Below are 11,948 nucleotides of genomic sequence, written 5' to 3' on the forward strand. Positions count from 1 at the left end.
AAAAACAACAACAACGTATAACAACACGTTTATATCAGACCGTTATTTCAAAGCCTACAACCTTATCTTATTCTTTTTCTTCGTACGTAGAGACGAACCGTTACAGGTCCAACAACAACATTAAATACTTATATACATACATACAGGGCTATGTATGTGTGCATACAAAGTGCAATGCCAAAAGAATATTAAGAAAAAAATTGAATAATTTGCTCTGCTGACGTCGAGGGATGGACGTAGGAACTTCCAAAATATATAGATGACTACTCGGCTTCGCCGTCGAGGAATGTAGAAAAACTGGTCCCAATACCTCCCAGCCTGTGGCCGGTTAGTAATGGGGTACCAGGAAGGAACAGGAAATATGCACCAACTTTACTACTTGATGTACTTACAGTTGGGGTAGACTTTACCCTTGCCGCTCATTAACATTTCATTCGCAGGTGTGATGTTTCTGGAAAAGATGAAACCGATGGTGGTGACTACCCAACATACCAAAAAAGCTTGAGAATTATATTATAATAAGCTTACCAACATAAGCCTTAAGCTTAAAAAGGACTTGAGAAAATTGTTGTTAAAAGCTTATGTCATAATTGTAGAAAAATCGAAACGGAACCCTTGTTTATAAGCTTACCCTTGTAATTGTAGAACAAGCTTATGCAATTAATATTATCTTAAGCTTACCCTTGTAATAGTAAAACAAGCTTACATATATTTTTTTTAATTTTTATTAAAATTTTATAAATTCAGTTCAAATTTTGAGATTTAGTTATAAATTAACAAAATGTGTAGTGTATTTTATCATTGCTATTTTTTTTAATTTTAATTAAGTTGATTAGTGATTTAAGTTTTCACTCTATGGTATAATTAAAATAATTATATTTACAGATACTTTTTATGGTTTTATTATTGTTTCGCATCTTTACACATTTTTCGCGAACCGTCTTGAATGAATGTGTCGCTGGAGTTCAGGCATCTATGAAAAGTAGAAATTTAATGAATTTAATTTAATTTTGCAAATTGAACTTACTTTATATAGCATTTCTTGTGCAATAGTTGTGGGTCTTGCACTCTGTATGCACGGTTTCGATTCTCAGGTCGGGCAAAAACATCATACTTTTCAACGGTGGCAAAATATCCCTCAGCGTAATGTAGACATTTCCGGATCAACCATGAAACACGCCATTCGGAATCGGCGATAACAAGCATGTAATTAAGCCAATATGAAGCGTGTCCCTTAGAAAATGCGGTTGGGAACATATGTATGAAATATATAATTATTCGTAGTTTCGTCACATTCACTATGTTCGCATTCACTTCTAGTTTTATCACAACAGCTATTTACATCACCAATCCTGAAAACTTCTTCAAATTCATATTTTTTTATGATTCAAAAGTTCAATGACTTTTTTGCTTCTTAACACTGTTTTATATTTTGTAGGCATCGGCAATTATATTTTAGCACAACACGGATATAATTATTTAGTTTACACAACGCGGATATACATTTAATCACATAAAAACTAAGAAATCGATGTAAAATACAAAAAAAATTCTACGAAAACTAATTTATCAACAAAAGTCAGGCAGACTTGAGAAAAGTTTGTGCCAGTAATAGTTTTACAAGCATTGTTACAAATTGATTGTGAATTTTCTATTTTTATAATATTATTCTCAAGTCCTATTACTTTTTATTTTTATTTGGTATGTTGGGTAGGATGTTAAATGCACGTGTGTTGGTGATGATGGTTGCGATGGGAATGTTGTCCACTTGATGTGCCGTCTTATATGAATTCGTAGTGGCTTGAGTAGTAATAACTGGGCTGTAGGTGGTTACTAACGCTGTCGAGGTTATAACTGCTGATAAATTTCAATTTGAGTACCACAGGCCACTACATGTCATCATGTACATCGATTAAACATTTCATACGATTTTTGTTTAATGACTGCCTGCCCCCAATCACAAACAGGGCTGTAATACGTTTTGTGTTGTTGATGGATGATCAACTTCAGTGATGGAATTTGAGGTTATCAAAATTGCACGGGGTATGGTTGGAAACGACTACCAGCAGAAATGTAACCAAGCGTGTACCATGTGGTTAAAATGTGTGTTTCGCCACGACACGGACACCTTATGAAATGTTAAAATAATTTCTTTTAATAGGAAATTTCCCAAAACGTCACTATATTGCAACTCACCAATTAATTATTTGTTCCACCAATTCCACCAAACAAGCGATCACACGAAAAAGTGGTCGTAAGTTATGCTGTACAGTTGCTTTTCTGGATTGTACCAGAATATGCGAAATTCACTTTTATCGAACACACTTTTTCTTGTTGGAAGATGTTGGCGGCTTGCAAATTTTCTTAGAATGACTAAGAGAAAAGAATGTTGCAAAAGTCCGCCATTTACAGGCTGTGTTGCCACCTTTCAAAAACGTGGTTGTCAATAACTGGGTTGACCAATTATATTGAATGGCGTTCCTTACGCCGTCGCCGCTTAAGATACGTTTACATTTACGAAATTTGTTCGGTCGTGATGTAAACGGTTAACATAACAAACCCGAACACGTTGGCATAGGCCTGCCGAAGCCATACTGATTCGGGAAGTTAACCGATGGATGTTAAGGGTGGGGAAGAACCGCGACCCTGATTCAAAGTGAAACAAGAAAATCATAAAAGCTAAAGCCGGGCAACTATTTTGTTGGCACCATGTGCTGTAAATCCTTGCAATGATATACGCCTATCTTTCTACCGCGTAAGTCCTCAATTTCATATAGGGATGTTCCAATATTGAAATTCGCATACGCAACAAAACACAACCAGAATACTGAATGGCTACAACAGGTCAGGTGTTTCGAAAAGAATCGAATAAAAAAAAACAACAAATCTTGCAAAGTTCCTCAAAACTAGAACAAATGCTCAGAAATTCTGTACAACAGAATAAATCGAGGCAATAGATCATTTTCTCTAGGCTGTGGTAGATCAGTATAAAGTTTGTAAGTCCGGGTAAAATTAGTTCGAATAATATTCGAATAAATAGTCTTGGCTGGTAAAAGGAAAAAATAGAACTTCGATAGGCTCTTCAGTTCTCTTCGCCTACCCCTATTGTTCTATGAGGTAGACTGTCAAACGTAGGAGTGATTGTTGTCAGTTAGAATTTCCTCAAAAAGTTACTCGAGGTCTCTTCAGTGTATCTTTGGTTAAGCATAGAACGGCTTTCTAAAGATACACTGGGAAATCGACAACCAGACAACAATCAGCCCTACGGAAAATGCTCCAACTCAAGGTTGAGCGCTGCCGTCCGAAGGCTCTCCAGACTAACCGCCCCTACAACCTTAAGGTACTTCAGTAGACCTCGAGCCTAACTGAAGACCAGTCTTCGGGTACAGTTAGTCCAGTTCTGTGTACACCCTGTGTGTACGTGAAAACAACCAAAAATATACTACTACTTAAAGCCTGTATATTTTAAGAGAAAGAACTAACAGTCAGTAGTTTGAGCCTATCAAGCACCTCCTGCCGTCTTTTAATAGAAATAAAAAAACAACAAATGTCTTGAGGGCGACGACCCTATGCCTCACGCAATCGGAAATAGAATGGTAATTACCACGGTAGAAAATTCCAGCAAAGTGACTAGTAAATTACTATCACTTCTGAAAAAATGTAACAAAAACTAATGCACCACCGATTCCAATTGAAATCTCGAAAGGTTTCCCCAGGTTCCACGACGATGCTTCACATTCAGTTCTCAAACCAGAAACAGAAAAAAAAAACAAGTTTGCCAAAAGATCTTATCAGTGCAGGTGCCAGAAAAAAAAATGAAAACTAATATGTCTTAAATGCGCCAGCAATCGAATAAAAATCAATAATTTAATTTCCAAAAATTTCCAGAAAAAATTTCCAATAATCTCGGGTCAAAATTATTTCATAAAATGTATAAGGTAATTGGTAGAAGGTTAAGGTATCAGCCAGGATAAAAAAAAATAATCAACAACAACAAACAATCTTCATCATCTTCCAAAAGCGTGGTCAAAATTTTCCCCAAAAATTTCAATTCTAATAAATCAATATATTAAAGCTGCTATAATATAGCAAATCATGCAAAAGATCATAAATAATCAACTGCAGATGACAATATATTATAAAGCTTTAAAGAAAGTCGAAGTATGAACCTTGAAACATAGAAGTTTTGTCACAAAATTGCAGCTTGACATAAACTCAGGCCTGCAAGACGACTAAAACTCTTTTCCTTTAAGTTGACATTCAAGAAATGATGTTAAAATTTAATTGACCTTAAGTCGCAATTGGTATGTTGCAATATAACAACAACTCAAGACATACTGAAAACCAATCAAACAAAAGTTCATACACCTAATGTTCAGGAACAATTCCCATTGATGGGAGTTGAACCTAAGACATCGGCTTGTACGTTGGGCGCCATTGTTATGTAACTAGGTCGGAGTGTATAGGGGAATGAGGCATACCAAGATGTCGCTGGTATACACTTGCCATTGAAGAGATTCGGTCTAGCTCAGTGGCCACTCCAGACCAGACATAAACAAAATTGATTCATTATCAATCACAAAATCGCAAAAAAAAAATGCTTCTTTAACTTCAAAAGAATTAAAGTTGTTGTTGTTGTTGATGGTACCCAAGATGTTTGCTGGGTTACCTTGCCCTCCCAATGGATTTTCTACAAAATCCCCAATGAGTCTCATCGATGATGAGGACTCCCAAAAATTTGGCTTGGCTGACCCTTACCTTTACTTCACCTTATAATATCCAATTAGAATCTCATAATGATTAATTTCAAAATTCAAGACATGTTTATTTATAACTAGTAGTTATAATAGGAACAATCAATAAATGCTTAGATGTAACCTTACATTAAATTACTATTCTATTATTATCCAACTAATAATAGGATACCAAAACAGTTACAATAATTCAATAGAAAACATACAAAGATCAAATTCGTTTCTGTATGTCATTCCCATTCGTGCCACTGTGCACTAAATATTTAATACTACCCTCAAACTTTTCTACCTAATGAGCTCACTGGATAAAATTAGGAAGGTGGATATCCAATTAGGATATATGGACGGAGATCTATGTAATGGGATTGACACTATAAAATTACCAAGTAAAATGATTAATTAGAATATATGCATATATATATCATATGCTTCTTAAATCAAAGATCGGAAATGTCCGCATACAAAAATATTAATTGTATTCTGGTTGACCATTAGTCAAGTTAATCGCCGAAAAGATTCTTAAAATTGAGCCTATGCATCTATATATATGCATATTCCTTAACAGAGGTATGTGGATAATGAGTTGATTTATAAATAATGATGATGATAATAGATCGTATCCTAATTTCAGAAGATCGAAATTCAATAAAAACATCCAATAAATTCATATCATGTACGATTATTACAATCTCTCAACCTGCAACGTAGTCTCGACGTATAAAAATTTCTTAAAAGTTATCATCAGGAAGCGCGAAATTCTAAATGAAGTTGTCCGAAATAGAATAAATCTATTGTAGTTTCCTTTTTTTTTTTTTTTTTTTTTGAATAAACAAGAAATCCGCACTCGAAATTATTTGTCAAAGAAAGAAACTTCAAAATATCCATCCACAATAAACACTATTGTAGCAAAATAAACCCGTCAGTAAAATATCGAATACTAGGGTAGTTCAACAAAATTCGGATGAAAATTGCACTATCTCAAGTATTCATGTTCTCAGGGACCTAAATTTTCTGACCGGACTACACTGGGTAATCACTGGTTAATTTTCTACAATAAACAATGGACAACTAGCTAACAGGCATACGCCGAATATACTCATGAATCTGAGAAACAATCTCAAGCGGGAAAAGAAAGAAAATAAATTTTGAAAAGCACCAGAATTGCTAATAAAAAGAAACTACAACAGTAATTCTCTTTTCCAAGAAAAAGAAAGAGATTAAAATTGTCATCAAAGAGAGCAAGAATTCGTTTTGTCTCACTAAGGTGAGCTAAATTTGTCGTTGACAGAAAGAAACAGAAATAGATTGTTGTTGTAAAATTTTCAACTCATACCAAAATGTAAAAGAAAAAGAAAAAAAACAACAACAACGTATAACAACACGTTTATATCAGACCGTTATTTCAAAGCCTACAACCTTATCTTATTCTTTTTCTTTGTACGTAGAGACGAACCGTTACAGGTCCAACAACAACATTAAATACTTATATACATACATACAGGGCTATGTATGTGTGCATACAAAGTGCAATGCCAAAAGAATATTAAGAAAAAAATTGAATACTTTGCTCTGCTGACGTCGAGGGCTGGACGTAGGAACTTCCAAAATATATAGATGACTACTCGGCTTCGCCGTCGAGGAATGTAGAAAAACTGGTCCCAATACCTCCCAGCCTGTGGCCGGTTAGTAATGGGGTACCAGGAAGGAACAGGAAATATGCACCAACTTTACTACTTGATGTACTTACAGTTGGGGTAGACTTTACCCTTGCCGCTCATTAACATTTCATTCGCAGGTGTGATGTTTCTGGAAAAGATGAAACCGATGGTCTTGACTAGGATGTTAAATGCACGTGTGTTGGTGATGATGGTTGCGATGGGAATGTTGTCCACTTGATGTGCCGTCTTATATGAATTCGTAGTGGCTTGAGTAGTAATAACTGGGCTGTAGGTGGTTACTAACGCTGTCGAGGTTATAACTGCTGATAAATTTCAATTTGAGTACCACAGGCCACTACATGTCATCATGTACATCGATTAAACATTTCATACGATTTTTGTTTAATGACTGCCTGCCCGCAATCACAAACAGGGCTGTAATACGTTTTGTGTTGTTGATGGATGATCAACTTCAGTGATGGAATTTGAGGTTATCAAAATTGCACGGGGTATGGTTGGAAACGACTACCAGCAGAAATGTAACCAAGCGTGTACCATGTGGTTAAAATGTGTGTTTCGCCACGACACGGACACCTTATGAAATGTTAAAATAATTTCTTTTAATAGGAAATTTCCCAAAACGTCACTATATTGCAACTCACCAATTAATTATTTGTTCCACCAATTCCACCAAACAAGCGATCACACGAAAAAGTGGTCGTAAGTTATGCTGTACAGTTGCTTTTCTGGATTGTACCAGAATATGCGAAATTCACTTTTATCGAACACACTTTTTCTTGTTGGAAGATGTTGGCGGCTTGCAAATTTTCTTAGAATGACTAAGAGAAAAGAATGTTGCAAAAGTCCGCCATTTACAGGCTGTGTTGCCACCTTTCAAAAACGTGGTTGTCAATAACTGGGTTGACCAATTATATTGAATGGCGTTCCTTACGCCGTCGCCGCTTAAGCTACGTTTACATTTACGAAATTTGTTCGGTCGTGATGTAAACGGTTAACATAACACCTTCAGCTTTTGCATTATTAAGTAAATAAAAATGAAAAAATGAAAATGAAAAATGAAATTTTCAATAACATTTTTGTTGTGATGGTAGATAATATTCAAAAGAACACATTAGAAAAAGAATATAATAAAAAATTATTGTAATTCTGTCATTTTACTGATTGCGCTTTGTCAATTATTTTTACCTCGAAATTGTAAAAATATGTTAAATAAATACTTTTTTTTCGATTGTTTGAGTGGAGTATTCCCCCATTGGCTCAACTTCATTTATTACCCTCTATTACAGAGAGTGTTTTTCAAAACAAACTGACAGTGTTGCAAAATTTTACTGATCGCTACCAATATCATGATTTCATCCCGGCGAAGGGAATTATCAATTGGCTTCTCAGTTTTTGAAATAATGCCTTTTTTTTAGCGAAAAACTGAACTCTTTAAGTGTCTAGTATTCTCATATGAATGAGAATCACACTCACTTTTCGGCTTTTCCAAAGAAACACCAAAGTCAAAATATTTTGCAACATGTCAGCACGTATCAACTAAGAATTCTGTGAGTTGAAAAGAACACCAACACAGTTGCCTGTGAGGTTGTTTTTGGAATTTTGTTTTTTTTTTTTGTTTTTAACAAAGCTCCATTCGCCCGTGCCTCGGCTGTTTTTTGTTTGTTTTGTTTATTGTTGAAGATTCAATCTCATTTTCGATTGTTTGAGTGGAGTATTCCCCCATTGGCTCAACTTCATTTATTACACTCTATTACAGAGAGTAATGTTTTTCAAAACGAACTGACAGTGTTGCAAAATTTTACTGATCGCTACCAATATCATGATTTCATCCCGGCGAAGGGAATTATCAATTGGCTTCTCAGTTTTTGAAATGATGCCTTTTTTAGCGAAAAACCGAACTCTTTAAGTGTCTAGTATTCTCATATGAATGAGAATCACACTCACTTTTCGGCTTTTCCAAAGAAACACCAAAGTCAAAATATTTTGCAACATGTCAGCACGTATCAACTAAGAATTCTTCGAATTCTGTGAGTTGAAAAGAACACCAACATAGTTGCCTGTGAGGTTGTTTTTGGAATTTTGTTTTTTTGTTTTTAACAAAGCTCTATAGTTTATCTAGTGTTATTGAAATAAAAGACAGTCGCTTCTCTTAACAACTATTTTAAACTATTTATTTGATATTAATTTAGTAAAAAGGAATACAATTTCAATTAGGTCGATTTGCCACAACTGTGGTGTTGAAGATTTCGCGAGCAACTAACTTCTGTTTTCTTTTTTGTTGCCTCTTGTCAGAGTTACCATCACTCATCTTATTTGTTAACTGCGGGGACGGAGATGCCACAACCACTCCCCCTCCAGTGACACAGTCACGATCATTCTGGAAAGAAACTTTCCTCGTTGATGGAGTAGGTGCGGTTGAATCTGCAGAAGGAGATTGCGTTGTATGCTGAGTTTTAGTGGAAATTGAATTTTCAAGTTGAGTTGGCGTTGCAGACTGTTTATGACTTATAATGATGTTGGAATTAGAATCGTTGAAGTCGAAAACTGGTTTGAGACGATCGACTGTAACGTTAATGTTTTTGTCTTTGATTCGAATTGTGAATAATCGATCTGTTATTCTGTTGATAACTTCATAAGGTCCAGTGTAAGGAGGTTGTAATGGTTCTCGTACAGCGTCTGTTCGTAGAAATACGTGTGAACAGGTATCGATGTCTTTGAGTTTGAACATTTTACTCTTCGTGTGATGTGCAGTTGGAGTTGGACGTAGCATTCGGAAATATTCTCGAAGTTTTTGAACAAATTCTGTAGAATCAGCATGTTGATTGTTGTCTTCATAAAATTCGTTTGGAAGTCTCAACTGACCACCGTAGAGAAAATCTGATGGTGAAGCTCGGAGGTCTTCTTTAAATGCAGTTCGGAGTCCAAGTAGTACTGTTGGTAATATGTCAACCCAGGATACTCTTGGATGACACATTAAAGCTGCTTTAAAAGTTTGATGCCACCTCTCAACCATGCCGTTGGATTGAGGGTGGTACGCTGTTGTACGTGCTCGTTTAGCTCCTGTGAAAGCTGCTAATGATTTGAAAAGCGCTGATTCAAATTGAGTGCCTTGATCTGTTGTAATTGCTTTTGGGCAACCAAATCTTGAAATCCAAGTTGACCAAAATGCAGTAGCAACTGTTTGAGCGGACATGTTTTTGAGCGGAACAGCTTCAGGCCATCTGGAAAAACGATCTATCATTGTTAGACAGTATCTGTATTCTTGTACTGGTGGCATTACAACAATGTCTAAGTGTACGTGATCAAAACGATTGTCTGGAACGTCGATTTTGTTCGTAGTTAAACGGTTATGTCTGGTAATCTTTGCTTTTTGGCAATGTAAACAATTACGACAAAGATTGATGATGTCTTTTTTAATTCCGGGCCAGATGTATTTTGTTCGTACTTGCTGTAGTGTTGAGCGACCGCTGGGGTGTGAAAGTCCGTGCACGGTATTGAACGATGTGTTACCATAATGAACTAATTGCAGTTTCAGAGAATTGTTGCCATTGATGATAGTTTTCAACTCATCGTCAGATTGTTGTGCTTTCTGTATGTCTTCGGTTGAAACGGTTGACGGCATTGAGATTTCGTTGAGTCGTGAAAATGCATCAGCGACGGTGTTTTCGGGTCCAGAAAAATAAATTATATCAGTTGTAAATTGTGATATTAAATCTAAATTTCTGAGTTGTCGGGGAGATGCTTTTTCAGGCCGTTAAGAAAATGCGTATATGAGCGATTTATGATCGGTTTTGATGACGAAATGTCGTGCTTCCAGCATGTGTCGAAAATATTTCACAGCTTTGTAAACAGCGAGCAATTCTCGATCATATGTGCTGTATGACTTTTCAGATTTTGATAACTTACATGAGTAAAATCCTAGAGGTCTCCAAGTACCGTTGAAGTTTTGTTCCAAGACGGCACCGATGGCACTGTCTGATGCATCCGTTACTAATGCTAGTTCTAGGTCTGGAGCTGGATGTGCTAACATAGTAGCTTCACGGCTTCGTTTGCAAATCTCAAAAGCGTTTTCTGATTCAGTTGTCCATGGAACTTTGGTTTATCATTTTTCTTTGAATTCCCAACGAGTTCGTTAAGGGGTGCTTGTTGATGTGTTGCATGTGGTATGCAGCGCCTGTAGTAGTTTATGACACCAATAAAGCGACGAAGCTCAAAGATAGTTTCTGGCTTCTTGTAATTTTTTATGGCATCAATACGATCTGTGGGTGGGGAACAACCATTTGCGTTGATTATGTAGCCAAGAAATCTTACCTCAGGTACACCAAAATGGCATTTGTTGGGGTTGATGGTGAGTCCGAAGCGTCGTAAAATTTCGAAGACTACACGAAGATGTTCTCGATATTGTTGTGGAGATTCGGACATAATGATAATGTCATCGATGTAACAAAATACGAAGTCAAGTCCTCGGAACACGTTGTCCATGAAACGTTGGAAAGTTTGTGTTGCGTTCCTCAAACCGAAAGGCATGTACAAAAATTCTAGTAATCCGAACGGGGGGTTTTTGCGATGTCTTCTTCAGCCATGGGTATTTGATAATAGGCTCTTGTAAGGTCAAGAGTTGTAAAAATTGACTTACCGTGAAGATTTTCTGCAAAGTCGTGTATATGGCCAATAGGGTAGCGGTCTGGAATTGTTTGTGAGTTGAGTTTACGATAGTCACCGCAGACAAGCCAGCCACCTGTTTTTTAGCCACCATATGAATAGGACTAGCCCAAGCACTCTTTGATGGACGACAAATACCTTGTTCGATGAGATAATCCATTTCGGCTTTAGCTGCTTTTTATTTATCACCCGAAAGACGTCGTGGACGATCAGCAACTGGAGATCCTGTTGTTTCGATGTGATGTACGACAATTAATTCATCTGTTGGTTTCCTAAGCGTTGATGTTTTGGTTATGTCTTCAAATTCCTTTAGTATATCTGCGAAAGGAGATGCAGAATTCAGTGTTGAAATTCCAAATTGTTTTGTTTGCAAAATTACACCACGGTTGGATAATTTGGTTTTGTTGTCGATAAGACGTTTTTGTTTGAGATCAATGATTAAATCAAAGTTAACTAGAAAATCGGCACCTATTATTGGTGTGTGCACGTCAGCAATCACAAATAACCACTTGAATTCTCGTCGAAGTCCAAGGTCGAGTTTCAATACACAATCACCAAATGTTTTGATTTCACTTTGATTTGCAGCCAAAAGTGTAAGTTTGGACGGCTTGAGTTTTCCTTTGATTATAGATGGGGGTACGACTGATACCGCTGATCCAGAATCAATGAGATAACGTGAATTTGTTGACTTGTCGTAAAGATGTAGACGTTTTTCACAAGCGTTGTTGTTATTGCTGCTGTCGCCAACCGATTTGACTGACGACAGCCCAGTTAGTTTTCCGGCTGAAATCGTGAACAAGCAGGTTTACATTTTCTTGCTTTGTCACCAAATTTGAGATGAAAATAGCACAAA

This window comes from Musca autumnalis, unplaced genomic scaffold, assembly GCF_047663935.1.
Source record: "Musca autumnalis isolate F117 unplaced genomic scaffold, ASM4766393v1 scaffold_5, whole genome shotgun sequence".
Lineage (NCBI taxonomy): Eukaryota > Metazoa > Arthropoda > Insecta > Diptera > Muscidae > Musca > Musca autumnalis.